This window comes from Streptopelia decaocto (genome assembly GCF_964273445.1).
Source record: "Streptopelia decaocto genome assembly, chromosome: 6".
NCBI lineage: Eukaryota > Metazoa > Chordata > Aves > Columbiformes > Columbidae > Streptopelia > Streptopelia decaocto.
The window spans coordinates 17,628,837-17,654,502 of record NC_138660.1 but is presented as its reverse complement, the minus strand read 5'-3'; the positions used below and the strand labels follow the sequence as shown (position 1 = coordinate 17,654,502).

General features: G+C 40.2%; 1 long non-coding RNA gene across 1 annotated transcript in view; it reads right to left on the bottom strand.

Moving 5' to 3' along the window:
* Window positions 1–23,380, bottom strand: part of LOC309441290 — a 38,728-nt gene extending 15,348 nt beyond the window's left edge. Inside the window, exon 1 of the long non-coding RNA XR_014184356.1 lies at window positions 23,268–23,380. This is a non-coding gene — a long non-coding RNA (uncharacterized lncRNA). The remainder of the gene's footprint in view (window positions 1–23,267) is intronic.
* Between the last annotated feature and the right edge of the window lie 2,286 nt (window positions 23,381–25,666).

Genomic DNA, 25,666 nt, shown 5'->3' with positions numbered 1-25,666 from the left:
TTATATGAAAAATACTATTCAGTGAGAGAAGTAACCACGGGAAAGAACATTTTTAAAGAATGTTTATATGTCCTAAGAATTAAAGAAAGTATATGACATTTTCCTTATCTATAAGCAACACAAAGTCAAGTAAGATAATGTGCCAATAACGATCAAAATCTTGTTGAAAAATGAACGTGAAAGCTCGACTTTATAATTCATATTCCAGATTTTCTGTGAGAGCCAGACTAGGCTTTAAGATGTATCATTTGTGCAAGAGAGAATAATTATTATTCACCTCTTTTTCTGAAAATTAAAATCCAGAAGATGTACACAGGTAAACAAGTTTTCCTATGTCTTTGCTGCAGGAACTGAATCCATTGATTCTATTAACTGTGGACTGTTTTCCTGGCCACTCTCCCACAGTGTGGAGAGCAATTCAAATCACGTTTCCTTGAACATTTAACAGCTGGCAATTGCTGGCTGCAGACTACCTGCCATGACAACACTGTGCATGCAAACAAAATACACAATGCTATACACCTACTTACATATACAGAACAGAATAGGTTACGTTTATCCCTACATTAATAAGTATATCAGCTTTCTCAGTGCTGGAATGAAGCATTTTATTGCTTCAGCAATAAATTTACCACTATTTGCCACTATTACTGACTTTGCAGGATACATTTCACAGAATCACAGAATATTAGGGATTGGAAGGGACCTCGAAAGATCATCTAGTCCAATCCCCCTGCCAGAGCAGGAACACCTCCATTTCTTGGAGAATGAGCAGTGGCTTCCAGTATCTTTGTCTACTGACAGTGCAGCAATAAAAATAATTGATCAGATGAGTACTGAAAATGCAGTTCAAATGTACTACAAGTTTCTACCTTGACCATTCTAGCAATATAGACAGGATAAATGTATTCTGTCTGTCTGATCACCCTAAGGATATGGATCTCATGCTGATACTAGTGTGGTGGGTACAAGAACGAATTACATTTGCATTTGTTCTGCAATGGTAGTTTCTTTGCTTACTGCTTGGTTTTACCTCGTACTGAGAATGGGTCCTGTGAAATCACAGCAAAGCAATGCTGTAGCACCTCAGTAGGCATTAAAAGGCCATATAAGCATACAGTGAATGACTGTGTAGTGCAGTGAATAGGAAACTGAAGTAGCTTTGAGGTGGGAGATGGCTAATGAAGGAAAAAAGAGTTCAAAATGGAGAAATCTAAAACTTACTTCTTAAGCTTAGCTACCTTTCTGAGACAATACCAAGTCCCTCCTTTAAAGGAGACCCACAGTGATGAAGAGATCTTCCTGACAATGCTAACACTAGGGCTTTGTGGTGAAGGCAGCCCAGCCCAGAGTCACATATTACCAATTTATTTCTTGGTGTTCAGCAATGGTCTCCATTAACAGTACTCAGGATCCTGGCTCAAGGCTGAATTGTGGTGAAAGCTGTGGCCTGCTCCAGAAGTGGTGGTGGAAGTCATTGCACCCGACTAACCGACTGTCCTGGTTACTGCTCTCAGAGGTTCCAAGGTAAGCGTATTTAATTATCAACTTTTCCTTTAGAAGCAGCAGCTTACATATGTGCACAATGCCATGGTTCCCTGGTCTGGCACAGGCGTGAGGGACCCTCCCCTGCCTGGTTCATCAGCTGCCGGCGACAGGATCCAGCCAGCTGTGGGATGTGATTCTCTGGTATTACAGAGTACTGGGTCTCCTTGGTGCTTTCCCCACCACCCTGACATACACTAGCTAGGGAAGCCACAATTTGGATGTGGGTTGATACTTAGAACTGCAACAAATTGCTGTCAATAATAATTAAAAAATGGGTTAATTAAATACACAGTATGAATGGGAAATAATATTAGAGGTGACACTTAGACCAGGAGGCCTTTTTCAGGCTGTCAAAAAAAATAGAACACAGTTATTTTCCCACAGCTTGGAGAAGGCCTCATGTCCTGAATGTCATCTCTAATCTTGTTTTCTATTTCTAGTGTATGTTACACCATGCTACAAGTGCCACTATAGTTAAAGTGGTGTCAGTGTTTCCATTTTAAACCCCTATTTTCAGAGGTTTGTAACTCAACCATAAAAATTTTGCTCTGGGCTGAAACTTGGCAAACAAGTTATAGGACTGAAAAATATTTAATTATTTTCTTACTATAATTAAAAATATATTTTAAAAGCAAAATTATGCAAGCCATTAGGGTATAAGAGAAACATGCAACATGCGGAATTTGAAATCACTCCAATTTAGATAATTCTTATTGGGATAATTCTAAGCTTTTTTAAAAAATTTCAAATATGGACATACTACAGTGGCATTTTCTTTATTTAAGAATGGGTTGTTATACAATCAGGTCAAATCATTTGAGCTTTAAAACAGTGAGTAAATATTTATACGACTGGGTCAATAATTGGCATTTTATAAAGGCATCCAACTACATACTTACATGACAAAGTGTAACAACACTGCATCACAGACAAATCAATAACATGCTTTTAGAGAACTTCATAAATGTAGTTACACAGGCCAACAATATGCAAGGTTTCTTCACATAAAAAGGGCCTCTGTTTAGCTAAGAAAACCTTATTCATGAAGAAATTATCAGATCTGGTTCATCTGTCTTTGCTTTTTCCATGTGTCGTGGTAATGAAAGAGTTGTGTATATGGTTTGGCTAAGCGGGGAAAGATATGATAGATGGCTACTGAGGTTTGAAAGCACGCTATAAGACTGTGGAAGAATTATTTAAAGTGAGGCAAAGGGGTTCTGGCAAGGATTGTAGTAATATCATAAAAATATGACTACTGGAAAATAACCAGGAAATGCTGCAGGTGACTGAGGAGCTGACAAGCACAGGAATATCCCATGATTTGGAACATGAGAAATAATACTGAAGCAAATAATAGAAAAATATATTTGACAGGGAAGTGCCACTAGAAGTAGGCATTTAATATGTACATGCCCTTTGCACTTATTTTCTCTGCTGAAAGACACCAACATTTCAGTTGACTAAGACTTTGATTTTGCAATTGGATCTCCACCAATGAATCCTTTTGGAAAGTTTTTTGGAGAGGACTGTCTGACTCAGAATGTGCATATGAAGAGCAAGAGATTACAGTAATTTTCTTCACTGAGGTCTAAATAAAAACTGTGAATGGTAATCACTTTGGGAGTATTGCAAAATTAGCTCAAGGAGCAATCCAGAAGTGCTAATAAAATCAGAGAATAAATTTATCTTCATACCAAACTAGATAAAAACATCTTTGGTTTAAGGCATGTTTGTAACTGTCTGTATATTCTGTTGATCTCTAATGCATAGATAATTGTACTACAATTTAATTAAGACAAGTATCCAATCATTATTCTTTTTTCATAGCCTGGCTTGAATCATGTTGTAAATACCAGTATTAGCTATGCTTCAGGTGTTCTCCCTAATTTATTTATCAATAAAAAATTTATTTCTCCAGTAAAATCTCCATTAATGTTTATGGGAATTGTAAGCATGTATTCCCCTTACTTAAATAGCTAAGTCGTCTTTCATATCTTAGAATTTAAGGCAAAGATTCCTGTTCTATGTATAAGTAGTTTGGTATAAGTTTTATTCAGCATAAAGATTCTATTGTCTTGGCACTAACAGGAAGATTCTCAACGTTACTCCTGTTATCTAATCTACCTCCTTACCCCTCCAGGTGTCCCATTAACTTCAGTTACACTCCTGGAGTGAGGTACTACATGGGCCATGATATCTGATGATCTGATCCCTGACTGTAATTAAAAATAAAAAGAGGATTATTCTTCTATCCATCTGTAAAAGGAATACTTACTTATTGTCAGCTGCATTCCTGACTCTTACAGGAAATGTTGTATCTATTTCATAATTGACCTGGCTTGTAACGTTATAAGTGGGTAGCTGCTGAAAGACTACAGAAGCTATTTTTGAAAACGTGACTGAAAGCTTATTTCTTTGAGAAAACAGAAATGGAAGACTCTAATCCTAATATAGTACAGAGTGAAAGAAATATCTGGGATATTTCACTCTTTTAATATGCTAAAACACAGGAAAGTATGCACACTATGGCCCAAATTCCAATCATGCAAGAGCATTATTGGGTTTAAAGGAACCAGATTTTTTTTTTTGATGTCTTATTCCTAGATGCAGTCTCAGCACTGTGCAGCTCTCAGTTTAACCACTGCAGCTTTCAGGAGGAGCCTCTCCATCTTTCAACATGTAAACATTTATTTGTCTGAATTTGTGATTGTTGGTTTGCCAAGAGATAAGAGGCAAACCTGGGCTCACAAAGAAGATGGATCCCTCCAAACACACAGTAAACACTCGGCGAATGAAAAGGCACATGACACCACATTTTGTTAAGGAATTTACAGCAGGTGACCTGACCCTTTTCGCAGTGGCAGCAACTGTATTATTCACTCCACATAATGAATTGGTAGGTTATGCTGATCTGAAGAGGGAAGCTATCAATTGTGTGTGTCCGGGCCATCTCTCCCATTGATTTTGTAATTAATGATGAATATACATTTTGGGAGGGAGAGATTGCTGAGGAGGGAACTTCATGTGCAGAATAAAAATGTTAAACTAGCCTAATCAATTAGGTACGGTTCACAAATGGGTACAGCATAACGCTACAGAGTACTGTGCTTTAGTAGTGGTCAAAAAGTGAGAGAGAAGACGTCACATTATATCTGTATTAATCTTTGCATGGGTTAAACATGAGCAATTGCATCAGCCCAACCACGAGAAAACTGTTTGGTATCTCAAAATCACACATCTTTGATGCTAACTTGAAACTCATTTGCTTTGTTCACTGATAAAAACATTGTAATAATGCACTAGATAATAAGAAGGTCACTTATCATTTTAAGCCTGGTAACAGGGTTGAAAGCCATGTAGAACAGCGTTTTAGGTAACAAATAACACACTTCAAACATAGACTTAACCCATCTTAAGCGTCAGTAGAAGACAGTATGCCTTTGCAAACAGGTAGTACATCAACTTTATGGATGCAGCCTGTGCAGAGGTTTATCTTTCCATCTCCATGACAGGCCTTTCAGCCTCTCACTATAACAACATTTGCCACAGGGTGAAGTAACGACACATATAACCAACTTATTTAAATACTCAGCTTCAGCTATGCAGTGGTGTTGGGATGGACAATCTACACAGTGTGTTCTAACATTTATTCCCAACCAAATCTAGAAGGCTGCTGCTAAAATGCAGCACAATTCCTCAAGCATGACTCAGGAGAATGACCGCTCCCTCCACGCAGCTCTCCACTGACCTGACTGCAGTGATTCACGAGAATGATGGTGGTTGGCGTAACAGGGTCATGCCCGGGACAACATTTCCACAGCACACCAGACCGGGCAGCAAACAGCACTGCTTCAGTTCTTCAGGAAGTTTCTCTTTAACTTCAGGTGGGCTGAAGGGCTTACATATATGTGTGTGTGGATGTTTATAGATGTAGAATATGCACAACTTTCATTTCCCTCTTTTGACATCCTTGGAAATACAAGCAAAACAAGTCTTTCAGAGTGACTCAGAAATGTGTAGGTGAGAGATCTGTCAGTTCTTAATTGAAGGGTGGAAAGTGCTAAATTCTTACAAAAAAGCATTTATTCTCCTGTAATGGTTCAGGCAAAAGAAGTTGTGTGACAAAAGCTCAAAAGCAAAGACATATATTCTCATCTGGACAAGAGTGACTTAAAGGACTTTTGCCTTAGTGCAAATGAAAATCAAAGTCAAGCACACTGCGAAGACATGAAACCACTTATTTCAGTATATATCAGGGTTAACTTGCCTGATATCTACTATATCCTAAAAAAAAAAAAAAAAAAAAAGAAAAAAAATCCATTCTCATGTAATTCACAGAGTCCTTAAGAGAATTTGAATTGCTAAGTTAAAACTGATGAAGCTGCATAATAATTTTCTACACTGCACTGTTCACCTTTGTATGCTACAAATATCCAAGAAGAGGACATGTCTGGGGTTTTGGTGTGGATTTTTGGGGGGAAGGGTGGGGGAGTGGTGTGTGTTTGTCGCAGTCTAGCCACCTGTGCCATGTCACTGCCATACACGGAAAACAAGGCAATTCCATGTGTACCTGTACCACCTATGCTTTGCAAACCATAAAAACATGCTCATCAGGGAGTCCCTGCAGGGAACCCACAAACACTGGAAGCACTTTAAGGTAGGAGATCAGATCTGTGAAAATCCCAGCAAATAATAATCTTTCTCCAGCTGTGGAGCTCTGCTTTACATACTTCACAGGGGCGCATTGGATGATGACGACTTTTAAGTTAGTTAATATTTACTCTCACACTGGACCAAGGAGTTCTATGCAATTTGTAAAGAAAAGCTATGATGAGCTGCAGGCACAATCTGGATTTCATTGACTGGAAATATTAGGCACATTAGTGATATCTCCAAAAAGAACTGGCACTCCTTAAAATAAGATGACCCCCCTCACATTGATGCAAATCAAGAGTAACTCATCTGAGGACAGTGCAGTTGCACTGATTAACAACTCTAACAGCAATGGAAGGTAACAGAAGAGAGCTACGTGACTCCATCATGGTTTAGGTTTTTGTGTGCCCTGTGACAATGTCACGTAGCCTCAGCTCTGCAGAAAGTAACTTGCTATTATTATACTTGTTACCTGCAGCTGGACACCAGCAATCTTTTTTAATTACAGGACAGCAGATTCCTGAAAAGGTATTTGTATCTACTGGGACGACAAACAAATTTTATCAGTCTTTCTGACCAGTGAAATTAGTCAGAAATGTTATTAATTTCAGTATGTAAGAATAGGTACAATACTGAGTTTTCCTATGTGTAAAAGGCAAAGAGAATAAGCAATGTTCACTTGAGGACTTGCATTGAGCTGCGTGTTTGTGGACTGGAGCTGAATAGGAAATAAACTGAATTGTTTTCTGGTTTCCACAGTCCTAATTCTGTAATACGTCACTGTTTTCCTTGAACACAGGTAATTTGGGGAATATGGGTTTTCTTACTTTGAAATTTGTCTTTCTCAAAGTACTTTGTTACTGTAATGATATCCCTGTTTCCTAGCACATGTTGCTGAGTTAGAAGAACGAGTACTAGAGAAGGAAAAGAAAGAGAGGAAGATAACCTAAGTATCATATTGAAGTTTAGAAGCCTGGAAGGCAGGAGAAGGATCATCACAGGATCCAACTCCAGAAGAATCCTTACCTGTTAGTCAAAAGTACACAGCAAAGAAATTTAAGATGGTTACTCTAAACATGCATAGATATTTGTCCTGTGAGGTGGTATAGTAGCAGCTACAGGCTCAATTTATTTTCATAAAGCAGACTAATATGCAAATTAAAGTTTATGGGGAAGAAATAATAAAACAGACAAGATGGTATTTATACCATCAAAAGAAAGAATGAACTGTAACTACTGGTGCATCTTTTCACATGGGAATTTGGGCATGGGAGGAAGGAGTTTGTTATTTGTTTTTACAGGTCTACCCCTTTAGACATTTCATAAACAAACTCCCATAAGATTATAGTGCCAGCCGCATCATATCTCCATGGAGAAAGTTTGTAAACCTTTGTTTAAGAGTTTCATAAGAGCTCTGTGCTATTTAGGTTTCCTTAACAGTGTATTTATGAAGTTAGATAAATCCATTCTTCTGAATTAAACGGAGTAGTGAAGTGTGCAGGAGTCTCGACTTTCACTATGACTTAATTTCAAGCTTGGGCTGCAGTGCCCAAGGTTAATTCCCCAGTGGATCCCTGGAGTTAAGAAAAGGAAATGAGCACATTTCAGAGAAGGGGTAAAAGTCAGGGCCAAGGCAACTACTTTAGGTAATACCATACAGGAGGGGGAAAATCCTTGGGAAGGTGGTTAACATGTTCCTCGCGTTTTGCTTTTACGTAACACTTTAGTGGCATCAACTACAGCCAGCTGAAGTCATCATTAAAAAAACCCAACACAACAACAACAATGGATTTGGCCTTTCAAAGATCTTTTAGCCTCTCCTTGACACTCTGAACATGTGTCAAATATTGTCCAGACATTTTATTTTGTTAGTGTTTTGAGGCACTCTTTACTTTTCAAGATTAGATACTATTCCAAAAGCTGCACTCTAGCTTGTGGTTTGAATAATTTTGTGAATTGCTGTGGCTCATTTTATTCATAGGGTCAGAGCAGATGATTATAGTCATCTCTTCTTCCCTTAAAAGTTAAACAACCCTATGCTATCCAAGAAATCATAATGTTTCTAGTGGTAGAATTCTTTTTAATGAAACATCTCAGTAGTCTGTAATTTTCATAACGTGTCGTTGACAGTCAAAACATGATGGAAGTTCGCTCTGTCTCTTCTTAAAGAACACCCCCTCTGATAATGTATTTTGTATCAAGGCAGACATCTTTTCCCTCAGGACAGAGTTTCCAACTGGGGTGTCATGAGTGCACGACACCAAACTTTTCTCTTTATTGACCAATGACAGAACCCAAGGGAATGACAGGAAGATGTGCAGGGCAGGTTTAGGCTGGACATGAGGAAAAGGTTCTTCACCCAGAGGGTGGTGGACACTGGAACAGGCTCCCCGGGGAGGTGTCATGGCCCCAAGCCTGACAGTGTTCAAGAAGAGAACGAACACCACCCTCAGACACATGAACTGTGGGGTGTCCTGTGCAGGGACAGGAGTTGGACCCAATGATCCTGTGGTTCCCTTCCAACTCAGGACATTCTGTGATTGTATGAACTCACCACATAAATGACAGCACCTCTTCCCATAAACCTTTCTTTGTTTCTATCCATAGACTTTTATATTTATACCATTACTAAAAGTTCTGAAGTTGAGATTTTAAACTACTAAAAATGTCGAATTTAACAAACACAAATTTTATATTACCTGGTCAAAACCAAACCTTCTGAAGTGATGAAATGATGGAATAGAACATAGTAGCATAGAATGAACTATATTTTTGATGTTATTTCACACTAACAAATTAATATTCTGGATTCTAAAATATCGATTTGAAAAAGCACAATTGTTTATTTTTCATCTCCTTAAAACGTGAGAAAAAAAAAATCTGTACATGCAGTAAAATAAGATGTGAAAAGATTTCATTCTGCTTAGTCTAACTCCTCAATCTGGGAATAATTTTGAAGCTAAGTGGATTAATTAAAAAACAATTCCTCCATGACACATTCAAAATGCATTTCCCCTTTCTTCAGGTCAAATGAGGCAGTTTTAATTGGCTGTGATATTGGTAGAGCTAAAAAATTATAAATCTAGAATAAAAAGAAGGCTGTTTCCACAAAAAAAAAAAAAAAAAAAAAAAAAAAAAAGTACATGCATAAGTATATCTATATAAATGCTACATACAAGAAAAGAGATGGGATTGTATAGAGAAACCTAGAAAAAGTATGAATCTGCCTGCTCTAAAATGGCTCACATGCAGCTGATGAAATTCTGGCATTTGTTTTCCAGGGAAAATTGAAATATTTGGAAATTTCTTTTCATTCTAAAATCACAAATTTCAAAATGTCCTGCAGCATAAACACTTCAAAAAAAATTTCCACATTAGGAAACATCAAAATGAGTTTCAAAATTAACACAATTCCTATAGAAGAATAAAGTGAAAACATCAGCATTTTGAATCTACTGATGTGAAAATTCTGTATCCTTTTTTGTGTTTGTCAAAATCAGTACATTACGGTGAAACCTTTCTATATTAATATAAAATTATTTATTATATATGGATATAGGTTTCATATATATTCGCACATATATTACAATTGAATGTCCTGCTAGAAAATTTTAAAATTGATTGACGTGAAAGACAATGTTTACAGATCACTCATTAGATCTGATCAAAAAATCCTCTTTTACTGGGGCAGTTACGTGACTAAAACTAGTCCAGAATACTTTATGAGTCTAGAACAACTAGAGGAGCTGGGGAGGTTGCTGTTAACTTATATACAAATGGTATGGCGATAACCCCTCTGCCAGCCAGACCATTGGGAGCAAGCGGAGGTGTCTGTTCTTATGTTTTCTCCCTGGAGCAACTGGGTAGGACTCGAAAAGGGTGAAGAAGAGACAAATTTTGATCATAAAATACTCACTACAGCAAGGGAGCTCATGTGTCCAAGCAGCTGAGGTAGCGATAATGAGTTTTAATTTGCTGCTAATATACAGCTGCACTGAAAGAAACAGAAGAATCATGTCTGGGCTGTTTTCTCTGAGCCACAATCGCAACGCTGCGCCCATCACTGCCAGAACATTTCCTGGACTAGTAGTACAGTTTACACACTGTCCTTCTTTTAGATTTGTGCTTTGAAGTGTAAGCCTAGTAAAGTAACTGTTCACTCTGCTGCTGCTGCAGTATATTGCTGTAAATTAGGAAGTCACCAGTGAGCAATCAGAGCTGATCTTCCTGCAGCCTTTTGTAACTTATTTTGTATCATCATTTATGCAGAAGCTAGATTTCTATTATTTTATCTATCTAGCTGCTACTAGAAATAAATTCACAATGAAGGAAACACTATGAAAATTTCTGATAGCTTTTCCTCCTGGGCATTACAATAGATTTTTAAATTTGTTCTGGAATATGCAAGACTCTGGGTCTCATGGGTCTGTCAGCCGTTATAGTTGCTTGCTGCGGGTTTCCCCGATGCTGCACAGATATCTCATTTGTAGACCATACTGTAAAATTGCACTTTATCTGGCAAGGCAGCTTTGGTCAGTTAAAGACCAGGTGAACATCTGTTGGTTAATCAATAGATAAGTTTCACAGCATCCAAAAAAGAAAAGCTTCTCGCTCCCACAGCCCAAATCCATCCTACACCCCTGAGGCACAAGAGCAGAGTGGTGTTACAATATAAAGAGAGCCACAGTGGATCACACCAAAGGTCCACTGAGCCCAGGACTTGTCTCCAGCACGGTTTCTAAGGAGCTGAGCAGGAAAAAGCAAGAAAAGGGCATGTAGGTGTGACAGTCCCCACAGGTTCTCCCACATAACAACTGGTTTTAGCTGCAGGGATTTTCTGAGTGGCTGCAGTTTCTGCAATTTAATAATTCTTAACTGATTTCTCACCCATATGGCTGTGCAATCTCTCCTCGAACCCGTGTAAACTTCCATCAGCCTCCGTATCCTTTGGAACAAACTACAAATCTACTGCCTGTTGCATGAAGAAACCAAACTTCCTTTGGTTTCTTTTGAACATGGGTCCTACTAGCTTCATTTGCTGGTCCCTGGTTTTTGCGTGTGAAAAGAGAGCAAAGAGCCAATTCTTGCCCACTTTGTCTATTCTGCTCAGCAGTTTGTAGGTCTGTCACATCCCTTCTAAACGGAATGGTCCCAGCGTATGCAGCCTGTTCCTGCTGTGGAAGCCATTCCACCCTCCTTGCACTTCTGTGAACATCTCCCAGTTGTACCACATCCTACTGGAGATGAAAGGACTGGAACTGCACACACTGTTCAACATGTGGGTGAACACTGATTCATAGGGTTGTTCTCTAGTCCTTTTTCTTATGTAACATTTACTCAACTTTTTGGCTTTGACTTGGCACTGTTTTCATTGAACTATTATAATCCCAAGATTGTAATCCTGAATCATAATGGTCAGCTTAGAGTCTATAATTTTGTATGTGAATTTAGGATTGCTTTTTCCCATCAAAGTCAGCAATGGTATGAATAGTTTTAATTCGAAATTTCCTTTTAACTTTAGTCAACATAATGAGACAACAGTGAATGGATCACAACCAGCATAAATGTAAGTGGAAGCATCTCTGCTTATTTAACAGATTGTGCTAATTTCAATAAAGAGAAGACTGGGCCATTGAATTACCAGCTGCTTATGGGATTTTGCTGAATCCCGTTTGCTCCCTAGGAATCTGTAGGCACGGCCATAGGCACCCTGAGAGCTACAGCACAGCATGTGAGAGCAACCATCATCAAAAATGAAAGCCTGGTGCTGAAAAGAGCCTAAAGAATGTTAGAAACTCCTTAGTATCCCCTAATTCCTAAAGGTTCCCTAGAAATCTCAACTGGATTAGTAATGGATAGATGCTAAATTGGGAGGACTGGGGCAGTGCTGGATTTCCTACACCCATCCTGTCCTTGTTTGACAGAGGCATCACATCCTGCTGCACACAACGAGCACACCAGCCAGGGCAAAAATGGCAGAGCAAACCATGTTTCTGCTACTTAAGGAATAGTTGCCACTGATCTCTTTGTAGGTTCTGTAAACATGCAGCCATGACAGGGAAGAACAAAAAAATCTACAGTCTTCATAGGTGAAAGAGCCTCCAGTCACCTCTGTATATCCCCTTCTCAATTGCTAAGTAAGCACCACAGAAAAAAAAAATAGCTTTTTCTAGCCTTCTCCCCTACCATGCAATAATCTAGATGTTAATTTATAATAACATGGAGAAGATGGATGTAAAAGTTTAAGTAAAAGAGAAACAGGAGAATAGATCTTGCAGAACAGGAGCTTAGTGAACAGGAACATGATATCTGTAACTCACTATTCTGAGAACATGAACGTTAAATGGAAAAATTACTTCTAGGAAGAAGTTGGAGGCTGTGCCGGTATCAGTCGCGCTCCCTCGCTGAGGAGCACAGGTACAGAGCACAGAGCAGTAAACACAGGGGCTTCCACTACCCTGTGCATTTTACTCACTGCTCGTACACTTATATTATTTAAAAAAGGAGAAAAAAGGTCTTTTGCTCTGTTTTTACCAATGTAAATACCTTGTATAGAATGTAGGTTTGTCCCTCTTTGCCCTTCTGATTTATAGGGGTGGGGAAAATGAATTACGGATTATGAAAAGGAATAAACAAAAAGAAGTGTATGAAAGCCAATGTGGCTAAGTACCCTGATTGTCTAAATTGTTATTATTATCAGCAAATAGCTCCCTTTTAAGACTAACCCTAATTGGCTGCTAACAACAGTAGCTAACAGTTTCAAGGCAATTAATAATATTTTAGAATAATTAGATGGCTAATATATTACATTAGAGCACACAGTAAGCAGAAGTCTTGCTAATTATATATATTATTCTCCCTACTTTACTTATTAAAGGTGTCTGGCTTTCAGATTAATTCATTCTTGCTTTATTTTTTATTTTTAACTTTTTTTTTTAAATCAGTGTAACTAATCCTCCCACACACTATTGTAGCATTAAAGCAGAAAGATGAAGATGAACCACTGAAAGAAACACGAAAAAGAACATAAAGATTTAGTTGCCCATTTCAGAAGCAGTTGCACAAAGTAAAGACTTAAGATGTGGGAAATTATAGAGAAAGTGCAGAAGCCTGAGTCAACGTTTATTTGAACAGCTTCTGCCTAATGTTGAAAACATAAATCTCTACACAGAGGTAATCATATCCAGATCATCTTGATTTTCAGAACAAAGCAATTCTGACAAAAATATTACTAAATGGCTTAAATGATTGTTTTTCCTGTTTTCTCCAGAAGCAGAGAGAGGAGGCTGGATAAAGGGACATTTGTTCCACATTGGGAGCTAATCTTTCAGGAAAGAATAGCAATGAATAAATTGCTTACAGTCAAAATCTTCTCATTTATACTAGCCTATAACTACGTTTCACTCTCAAATATTTGAGCATGTCTCTGTGCTCAGCAACTGTCTGCTGCTGTGATTGCACAAGTGAATTACCTTCACTGGAAGCCAGAATATACAAGTTTTCCTGCCCTATGTACCAGGAACACACCGTGTCTTGCATTTTTACCCCCAGGCTCAAGAAGCAATTCTGAACTCCCTGAGAAAACAATCCTTATTTTGGAGAGAGGGAGGAGGAGGAGGCAGCACGTCCTCTGGTGCAGGGTCACACACACACGGAGCACACGGCTCAGGCCTCTACTCCAGCTCTGAGAAAACCTGCTCCAGGTTCCGAGTGAGGCCTGGCCAGCGCTGACTGGCTCGAGTGTCACCGCAGCACGAGGGAACATGAGCTCAGCCCAGCCCTTTGTTACCCCACTGCCTCTCCTGCCTTTCCCTACCCATTTGGAATCCGCTTTAGGATCCAGTAGGAGCTGTTGGGCATCACAAAAAACAACTGCTCGGTGAACAGAACCAAAGCACAAAACGGATGGTTTCAGTGTGGTGAATGTCTCAAATATCGGACCAAGGTCATGTTTTAGCTGTGAGGTTGCTGTTAACATATACGAATGGTGTGGCAATAACCATTGTCTATACTATTAAATATAAAATAAAGCCTTTACATCAACAATGCCTTATGAGATTTGTGCAAAAAAGCACAGTAAATGCCCATACCTGTTAAAGGAGTATATTCGTTTGTAAACATTCCGAAGGCACGTGTGCCCATCCCCAAAGCAGCATGCCCCTTAATTAAGTATCAGCATGGATTCCCAGACAGGCAGCTATGCGCACAGCAATCACACACAGCTTCCCGTGTGCACACACTTACTGTCTTTTGTCTTAGATCATGCCGGTCAGACGCACAGAACATCTCTTTGTCCTATGTTTGCACCATGTTTACAAGGACGCGGTCTTTTTCCAAGACTAAGCCTTCTCAAAATATTGCTCCGCCACTTTTGTTTTCCATATTGTAACCATGATAATGGATGTTGGCTCTTGGGAACCAAGACCCAGGCAGGGCCATATGAGGCAGGTTAATAATAAATGAATACAGAAATGCTTCCTGGCTCTCTGAACATTATTTGTTTTATTTCTGTAGTAACTAGTGCACACAGAGGTGCTATATATTGAGATTCTCCCACCTTTCTGAAAAATCTTTGCACTTATGTTTTAAGTTGCTCAAGGCAGTTTTCTCATGTAGTACTATGTAGCAGACAACCAGTTCCTTTTCTCATCAGAAATCCAAGGGATAGTAAGTAATACTGTAACAGGCATCTAAAAGTAAAACTTACTAGTAAATTCTACTCTGATGTCTGCAGTCATTTCTCTTGGATACTAATTTGTAAATTTTTTTTCTTATTGTTTCTATTTAAGTCATTGGGGAATGCAATACTAACATGAGACATTTAACACACACATACTTATCAAAAAATAAATATATTACCAGTTTGTCGGAACATGTTGCAGTACGTACCCTGCTCCAGAGATAAAGACTAACCTTGGCCTGCAGATCACAGGGTAGCTCAACAAACTGTTGCTTTGTACCTTATCTGTCTTCAGTACCCACACATGGTCCCTTAGCCTCAAGCCAGCTTCAGAACTTTTCAGCCATCACAGAATAAAAGAGCAGCGCAGGCTTGAGGCAAGTGCTCAGTGGTCATTAGAGTGAGCAGCAGCTCCCTCCAGTTGAAAAACCCTGCTTTAATATTGTCTAATTATGGTCTTCTGAGGACTGATGTGGCAACGCGAAAAGGGGATATATTTATAGATATATTACATACACACCCTTTTGTGTAGGAGATCAGTTTATCTGTATATTCTTCTCAAAAAATGGGCAGAATCCAGTGAAGATAATGATGGAAAAAATGTCCTTTCCGGTGTCTCCCATCATTTGGCAAATGCTCATTATTGAGCTGCCAGCAGAGAGACCTTGTCCCCGCTCCAGCCTCAAGGGCTGCCATGGGGCAGTGATGCTACCAGCTTCCCGTTCAGCAAAACCTGAGAGAAGCATTTTATGCTTCCATCCCCTGGGAAACAGGCAGCAGGGCAGGAGCACAGCCTTTCTCGCAGGCACAGAAGCCTCTTCGAAACAAGGAGAGGAAATGCCAGGTTCGGGGTTGCCAAGTACCTGATTTCAGGGTTCATTCTGTTACTGCATATAAATTTCTCTGGTGTGTGTTTGGCATGACATGTTATCCTAGACAGATCATATGTTCACAGATTGCAGAGAGTGTGTGAAAGCCTTTTTTGCTGTAGTTATTGGGCGAAGTCACGTCTGTTACCTGGTACTCATGCAGAGAAATCTGTAATCTGGGAACAGATGGTCTGGCTGAGTGAGTGAGAGAAAGAGAGAGAGACACTGTCTGGAAGACTGCAGAGTTTTTCACTCAGAGGAGATGAAAGAGGAATGAACAAACCCACCACAGCATGACAAAAACATGAAAATATAGAAGAATGTCAGTCCTGAAGGTCATTTCTTTAGAATTTGCCAACTGTCTATGCACCATATGTGCATATCAACACACCAAAAAGAGCCCACCATCCTGTTGCACAGAGCGGGAGGGAGCTCAGACAGCCAAACATTGCAGGATTGTGGACTTACCATGTAGAAAAGTGACATACTCTGTAGTCTAAGCATACAGCCTGAGAAGAATCCGAAAAAAATATATAGCAACTTCTGCTCTGGATTTTTTACAAAATTTGATAGCAATAGACCAGAACAGAAAAATTCACATCCTAGTCTTCAAGCACTGCCTTTGCGGGATATGTTTGAGCTTGAGACTTTTTCAACAACTTGAGAGACGCAGACCAAGCCTGGCTTTGGAGTCAGGGTGCTCCTGGAAGTGGTGACATCTGCCATGAGGACAAGCCTATCCTTCCCGGTTACATGAAACTGGCTATCATTACCAAAATGCAGTATTGCACTACTTCAAAATAAAATTAATTGGATCTAACTTTTCATAAGATCTTACTCAGCCTTCCTGAAAGTGGGAATTTTGATAATCAACAGTCTAACCAAAGCTACAAGGTGCTGCTCTGCTCACGTGAGCACCCACCTTGCTGTCCTGGGAGCCCACATCTCCAGGTGGGAACTCAGGTCCCCGGAGGTGCTGTAGCACACCCGGCTAACACAGGCACAGGTACCGTTGTAGCTGTGACAGCACAAAAGTCACCAAGGTTGAAAAAACTGAGCTCAGAATCCTATAGCAGCAGAGTCCTATTGATCCCTCAGTGGCCTAGAATATCCCCCCCTGCCATCACCCACGTCAGACAGTTTAGTGCATCTCTGCTGCTTCCCCACAGCTGCCATCGCATCCTTGGCCACAGAGGAGACATACCCTGAAGAATAAGGGCCTCTTGCATTCAAGTGAAAACTCATGACCATCCCAAGCCCTCTGTTCCCAAAGATGTTGTTCGGGATATTTCAGCCAGAGGGAGAACAAAGCCCCACACTAGAGATCAGCATCCCAGCGATGGCAGCAAGAGGTCTGCAGCGAGGTCTGGCAGGGCCGTGCAGAGCAGAGCGGGCAGGAGGAGCTGAGGGATCATCCCGTCAACATTTTGCTCCTAGAACCAAGATGCCTTTGTGTGACAGGCACTTAGGGAAAGCTGGACCTAGTGACAGAAGCCCTTCCACGCTGTGAATGACACACTGTGGGGACTCTCAGCATGGGCCCTGCTAAAAGCTCCTCACATAAAACCTGTCCGCAGGAGCAGGAAAGAGAGGAGAATTAAGACACGCCCCTGGTGTAAATCACTGGATGTAATCGGTGATATTACCCTCACATAAAACTGATTCTAAAAGATAATCAAGCCTTATTCTAAGAGGATGGTTTCACTGGAAAGGTGAGGGGTTGCAATCTCACCAAATTATGGTCTTGAATGAGATTGAATTTTTAGCCCTTTCAGCTACAGCTGAAAACTCTACTTGTAACACCTCAGATGAAGCCAATTTTAAGAACACTTCAAATTTTAGCCAGACAAGATTTTACATTTGGGTGCTATCCAACACTTCTAACTTTTTTTCACAAGAAATCCGCATTGTCAGATATAGACAAGTGTACTGTATTTTACTATTTATTCTTCCAGCAATGTGTCAGTCAATTTGCAGAGCTAATTTCCAAATAGGACCAAATATTTTTTTGCATTTCAACAGAACTGAATGACTTCATCTAAATTTCCCTTCCCTCTGCTCTTTCTGTCCCAGGGAATGGCAGCAGGGGAAGAGCAGAGTAACAAGATCCAGAATTAAACACGTTGCCAGTGGAATGAAAAAATCCATTCTTTGACAGTAACAAAGTGGTCTATAACACCTCGTGCCTAAGTTACTGAAGAAGACAACATCCTTTTGGTCAGTCTGTTATTAAAAATTATTGCTTGGTTGCAAAAGCTGGCTAAGACACTCTGGAAAAGTATAAAGTATCTTACAGGAGAAATTAAACAAAATATCTCATTGTGCAATATAAACCAAAGCCTTTGACTGAAGCTCCATGTGTTTGCCAAGTCAATTATGTAGATGGTGATCCTGCAAAAAGGGCAAATAGCAGCTTAAAAGCCCAGAACAAGCATCTCTGCTCTCCCTCTAACTTGTGTATTTTTATCCATTTCTGAAGCAGGATGAATTCCTATTACCTGGGTATGACAATGGCTGTGTTACTTCTCTTTTCTTTCTCCACAGTTGTAGAAGACAGGACTCTGTCTTTAAGGAACAAGTTTCCCAGCCTCTAAAAGTCTAGTTAGGGTGCAGGGAAGTTTTTATTACGCACAACCAAGTGGAACTGGACACAAAGCAAGACAGATCTCTTTCAAGAAGTTTCAAACGTGGCACACCACCACCGAACGCAGGACACGGTACTGGGAGTAAAAACTATGTTGGCTGTTTTCTAACTGGGAGAATAGAGCTTCTGAAGCTTCACAGGAGTTGCAGCTTTCAGAAGACGAGAAAATGACTATGAGTTTACACCTTGAGGGTATTCACATACCTCTCTGATGGGTCTCACTATCCCCTAAGCTCTTTAAGCCCTAATTCAGACAATTGTGTGATGTTCACCTTCTACCTGCAAGCAGTGGGTGTCAGCAAACAGAACACAGTCAGATGGCAGAACTCTGCAGGGAAATGGTTGGTTCAGAAGCACTGTGATGTTGCTGGTAATTTGCTGTTAATTAGGCAGTGGGATTACATACATCTGAGTATTGCATGCTCCACAAACATGAAACATAAAAAAGCTCCATTTTCAAACAAAAATAACAAGGAAGCAGAAGAGCCACCTTCAGCAAAAGCTGAACAGTCTCAGTACCTGAGCTGGTGACTGGGACTCAGGAAAAGACACTCAGAGAGAAAGAACAAAAGGACCCCAAATTAACTCTAGATAAGCTATCACAATTTGACAGACACCAGTCCCCCACCCTGGGCCAATACTATAAAAAGTGGACAGGAGTGTGCCACGAAGGACATGAAAAAGAGAGTCCTTAAAGACTACACAGGACAGAGCGGGGAGGACAGCAGTGAACAGATCCTGATAGGGAAAAGGGACAAAATTCTTTGTTGTTACTGAGAGGAAAAAAAAAAAAAAAAGACAAAGGGGTTAAATAAAGAAGTAATAGAAGATCATCTTCCATTATCCATAGGGAACAGATCAGGGAGGACATCAAGTATTTATTTACTTTCGTCATGGTCAGTGGGTCAGCAGGCTTCTGGCCCTTGGAAAACTGCAGACAAGGTCTCAGGCAGGACTGGAAGTTGCATCACTGTCCCAGGGCAGCTGTACTGAAGTGGGGAATGAAGAAACCCAGGGTCATGAAAAATGGAAAAAGCAAAAGGTTCTGAGAATCTGTGTCTGAAAGTTAAGTTTGAAAGCAAAAAAGCTAATGGGATGAATTACCTACAAACTGTTCTACTAACAAGCTATAGCAAAGCTACTAACCTATTAAACTGCATAATTTGCTCATGAGTCTAAGAGGACAGATTGGGCTTTGCATCACACCTTGCAACAGCCTCTCCTGGCACAAACATATTGGAAGTAAACGTGGGAGGTGCTGGAAGAGGAAGAAGTTGGAGGGCCTGGTGTTCTGCTGCTCTGATATCCCTTTCTGCAACAAAGCTCAGCTCTCCTGATGGTTGCGACCTTGCGTGTTCAGACCAGACAACTCATGATGCTGCTGAAGTCATTTTGGTTATACCCAGTTGTACCAACGGAGTGCCTGGCCTTTCACTCCTGCCACTGTCACAGGACACCAATTGCTCTTCTGGAAATGCAGCAAAGCCTGAGGTTCTTAGAAAATCTTAGTTCTCTTCACACCCAAATTTTCTGACATGCAAGTAACAAGAAGGTGATTTTTCTGAGGGTACACAGTAGCACAGCAAAATATGGTGTAAATACAGAGGCCGAAAAAATACAATAACCATTAGCTTTCCAGTACTTTCACAATCCTTAAGTTAAAACATGAAATAATTCCTGGACTCTTTATACCTGTTAATAGATCACACCTGGGTAACCCCTTAAATGCTGTATTATTTTATCGGTCAGTGCAACTTTGGTAGCAATTCTGACAGATACAATTGTGAATGTAACAGCCGGACCTCAAGCTCTTCACCACCAGTGCCAGCCAGGCATGCACACAAACACCCTGCAGGACCGTACACACGCACTTGAGCTCAATACTTGTTGTTTATAAGAAGTTACTTGCCTCAGAGTATAATTCCAACTCTTGGCAAGGTCCTGGTGAGCCTGGAATCTGTAGAGGTTTCATTTTTTGGTGCTGATGATAGGTATGGGTTAAATTACAGGAACTGCAATTGCTTTTAACACTATTCAAGGGGAATGTTTCCAAAGAGACGACTGTTGCAAAAGCCGACAGTAATGTCTCTTCCAAAGTGTTTGCCATTTCAGACAACTCCAAGCTGCCGACATTTAAAGTGCAACAGTTTCATTAAGAGAAAAGAACCTGTGCTTGGTATTGAGCAACCTCTGCAGATCCCAACCGCGCTCAGCACCTTGCAGGGTCAGCCCTAAACAGTTTGTCCTGGCACATCTGGAAATTAACAGCAAGATCAAAGAACAAAATTTCTGTCCAAGTTTCATTTAGTGTAGGTTTGCATTGAAGGCCACACCAAATCCACCAACAAAGCAATCTTTTATTCCCTACACCCCCTTTATCTGTATGGTCAAACTCCACTCATGAAACAATTATTCTAGGTGCTGTGCAAACACAGAAAACAGAGATGATCCCATCACAAAGAGCTATTTTATATGCATCTCCAAGAAAAGTGAAAACAGAGAATGTCTTAAGCAAACAGGTAATCATAGACCCTGGTCCCCAGCAGTTACACACTGGTGAGTTACTGGGAAAGTGTAATGACTGGGTGCTGGATTTCATGGGGTGCTTCAAGGCATTTCAAACCTTTATGGAATAAGTCGAAGTCTGTGTTATTTACCTAAATTCATTCCATTTAAATCAATATAATCCAGAAGAGATTTGATTCTCCATGTTACTGTTGAAAAACTTCAAGTTTAAATACATATATCAGTGACAGAAATTGTCTCATACTTGGCAAAAGCTGCTATTTATAACAGTATGAAAAAACTAGCATTTTCTAAGACTTCCTGATTTTATATACTCCCCAGAGGTGTCCAGAAGAATCTGCTATTCAGAAAAAATCCATGCCTCTCCAGATTACAGCTCTTCTTACCAGCAGTACATGGCAACTGTTTTCTGAAAAATGACAAACTGATAATGATAATTCATTTAACATGTAGGATCTGAGCTGCTCAGGAAGATACAGCAATCATGAATCCTCATTTCATTTTGTGGGATAACACATCAATAGCAAATGAGAAATTAAGACCTGAGGTGAAATCTTTGATGGTAATACTGAAGGAAAAATGAGATTCACTTAAAAATAAAATGATGGTGATATGGAAAAGAGTAAATAAAGACAAATTATTCAAGAGAACAGGTGTGAATGTGCTCCCAGCAGACAGGATAGTACACTCTCCTCAGCTCATGGACAGTCCTTAAGAAGACACTGCGGTACTTGTGGCCAGTAGGAACACACAGTGATAAGTCAGTTCTCACTATTAATTTGCAGCATGTTCCACTTCTGAGCATCCTCCACTCCTTCATGTTTCAGCATTTGCTTTCATCAAGGCCTTCCCAGGCTTCATATGAGAATCCACAGAACAGAGAAAAAGAGATTTTGGTGTCTCATCCATCATACATTTAAACTCACTCCACTAAGATGACAGAGACTATAACAGAATTTTTTTCTTTTTCTTGAAGACTAGGAGACAACAAAGCTTTGTGCTTTTTAGGACCCTGCCCTAAGTGGCAGCCAGTGCAGGGCTGCACGAGCCAGGGAGAGCAGAGAGATGGTACCTTACCTCTGCAGCTTTCCAAGATAAAACCCCTGCTGACATGAGTATAGTCAGTATTTTGTGTTACTGTGGTGACCCCTCCTCTGCTCTACTGTACGCAGCTGTGGTACATTGTCCTCATTCAGATAACAAATCATTTCTAGCAAGAGCAAACTGTGAAGCATCATACACTCTCCTTCTTTTCCAAGCTGAAGTACAACTCTACTCACCCTTCTCACTTCTTCACAACATTTGGTGTCTGCTATTTTCCCAGCATTTTTGTAGAGGTGGCCCATTTAAACCACCCACAACTGCAGTGAGGACAACCAGGGATTTTGTATTGATAGGAAAATATGGAGCTATTGCATGTAAAGAACCGGTAATATATGGTACTGTTCACAGAACAGGCCATACAGAGCAGATTTTGCTCAACAGCACTATAAGGACCAGGACCTATGTACACACATTAGAGGCACAGGTATTCTCACCAAACTTACCCAAGTCAGAACAAGTCCTGCAAAGAGAACATTGCACCAACTGTAGTTGGACATGGAGGCATCTTTTGAATCTGCTGTTTGTTTGTTTACGCTTGTTTCAGCAACTTATCTTGAGCATTTAAAATACTGTACTTCTAAGACATTACCACAGTTGTTACTATTACAAAAAGCCAGTTTTGGAAGACCCAAAGATCACTCTTCTCTGCAATGAGACAACTAAGGTGGACTCTGTAGTGATGTTGGGGTTCATGTACTGAGTTTAGCTGTGAGAAACATGCGTTCAATCCCAACTCTGCCAGTATCTGAGGACAAGCCCCTAGCACCCCTTCCTTGGCTGGTGGGACTGTGCATTCTCCAGCATGGGTGAAACAGAACTATGTGTTTGCACATCTCCTCAGAGACTCTGGTAATAATAGCAATGCTGATTAACCTAAGAAAACAGCAGGCATGCAAAAGGAGAGCAGAATTTTTGCTACATGCAGGATTTCGCTTGACTCTTCAAGAACAAAGCTTAGCCTTTCTTCAGGGAAATTAAATCTTCTAAAATCTTTTCTTACCTGCTATACTGTTCCCTCCAGTCCTATTCCTATTGCACGAGTATTGTGAAATTGCTGCTTCTACAGCCAGCATAGCTTACCACTCACCTTGCTGAAAAGCGTGTCACAGACATTGCTTCAACCTCTGTAGTCACTCCCTACAATCTTTTATTACTGAGCAGTGCTGGCTCTTCCTGAGCTAAGGTTGTGATTTGTCCATTTATTGATTTAGTTTTATTCCCATCCCCTTTTTGAAAGATATACCTGAAAATGTAGCGGGTGTGAATAGCTCTGCCTGTCCATGGCTCAGGACACAGAATGACACCTCCTGATCACAGCCCAAAGAGATCGTCTTGCGCTCTGTTGCCACCCTGGATGGCAGCAGCACATATGAGTGAGTCCCAGCAGGGCTGGTCTCACAGGGTCTGGGAAAGCAATCCCGTGTATGGCAACATTTGAAATGTTGAGACGCATGTTGACAAAGTTATTTAGAGCACTATTAAGCACATTAGAATGAAAGTCTTTCCAGAACTATTCCTCTGACTATTTGTATTCAGAAAATTATCTGGAGCAGTGTTGATCTAAAAAAGTCTTGTCAGACTGCTAGACAAGCTACAGATATCTAGTTCATCTCTACCCCCCTTACATTCCCATCAGAAGGGAGCGGGACTCCTCTCACGCTCAGAGGGGAGCTGGGTAAGACGCTGGGTAATTCAGTCTCTAAGCACACATAGCCCGTGACATCGTGGCTGAGCTTGCCAGCAAGCGTAGCAGTTGTGAAAAGAGGTGTTTAACCCAAGTGATGTAACCTGCTACAGTTCACTTGGTGTCTTGCAGAGACTGTGGCTTCTGTTCAAAGCATTACAGTCCCTGCCCTGAAACCAACTCAGCCCAAAAAAAAGAAAGAGTTGTTACAACAACGCAAATGGTGCCAGGATTGCACAGAAGGTTCCAACACATTCTTTGTTATTATTATTTTTATTTCTATAGCTCAACAATGCCCACTGTGGGAATGCATGGGGACCCACTCTGATTTCATCTGCACTACTAAGAGTCAACGAAGCAAACTGCCAGCACAGCATAAACCGGGATAACTGATAACTGTACTGACATGACAATAATTTTATAGCCAGGTAGCACCTCAAAGCTCCAGCCAAGCCTGAAGCCCTGCTGGCTTGGCATTACACAAACACCACAAAGGACAATCCTTGTCCAGGCATGCTTACAAACTAAACAGACAAGGCAGGCTATGTGTAATAGGGGAAAAAAAAGGAATTAAAAGTCTGGCTGAGGGTTACACCAGCCAGCCAATGGCAAAGGCAAAAATAGGATCCAAGTTTCTTAGTCTGCTAGATGTGGCAATGGGAACTATGTGGCCCATCAAGAGCCTGATTAGTCCACAGTCTCTGGCAAGACCTACTTAAAGTCCTTCACTAACATTTAGGGACATTATTTGTACTCTGCTCTATTTTGCTTGCCTTCTTTCTCCTCAGAATGGAAAATTTTTCTGTGAAGGAAACTGGAAGGAGCTCCTTCACATGAGTGAGGGAGTTGATGACTGCTAAGGGATGAAACAGGTGAATAAGTAACTTCCTAAAAATCAATAAAAATAATACATTTTAATACAAAATATTATCCCTCTCAATGTTCATAATTGTAACTGTCAGTTATCAAAATTAGGATGGAAGCTATTGTACTTTTTAATTGTTTACTATAAGCACATAGAGCTAAATGCAGTCTATTACTCACAGCAATATGAAGAGTAGCAGTCCACACAAACACGAGATTTTATGTAGGTCAACACATAGTTTTGAAAATAAGAGCCTATATTTAGACCAAAAATTTCTTTTTTAGGCCCTTGCTTAATTCCCAGGTGGCAGGGCAGATCATAATGAGCATAGATTTAACAGCTTGACATTAGGCTGCTAATTTAGAGGGATCACTCACATCCATATTGGTTACATTAGGGTGCTGTACGTGGGATTTTGAAAACCACTCACCATCCATCAAACTCCTCTTTTGCCATTAGGTGTCTGTAACCTGAGGTAGAACAAGACCAGCACTGAGACTTTCGGCAATCTCATCTGAACTGGGATTGCTGAATGACACAGAAGCAACCAAAGGATCTCTATACCCACTATTGAGGACATGTGAAACCCAACAATATCGCTATCAAACACAATACATATAATCCTAATTACTATCTGAGAAGTAATTACTTTATTTATGGTAATTTCTTGAATAAACCCATGTGCATTATATGGAAATGGAAAAATCAGGCCTCCTCCCCCTATATTCTATTAAGCATGCTATAAAAAAAACCATACGTCTTCTGGTTGCCAATCATTTACGGTAAATGAGATTTGAATCCCAGACTCTGGAGTGCAGCCATTTAGGATATGCAGCTTTGGAAAGTATTTTCCACAATGAAATCTCCAATGATTTGAAGGTACCTCACATTAACCTAAAGCAATTTATTAGTGCAAAAACCTCTAAACTACTGACATATCTGGTCAAAGAAAAACATGATAAATCCAAGGCTGGGATTATAGTCATTATCTTGTGGTGAGAATGGGATTTTTGAGAAGCTGTTTTTTTTTTTTTTTGATCAATCAACAGAGTTCCTCACAGTCCAAAATGAAATTACAAATGCTTTCAAGAGA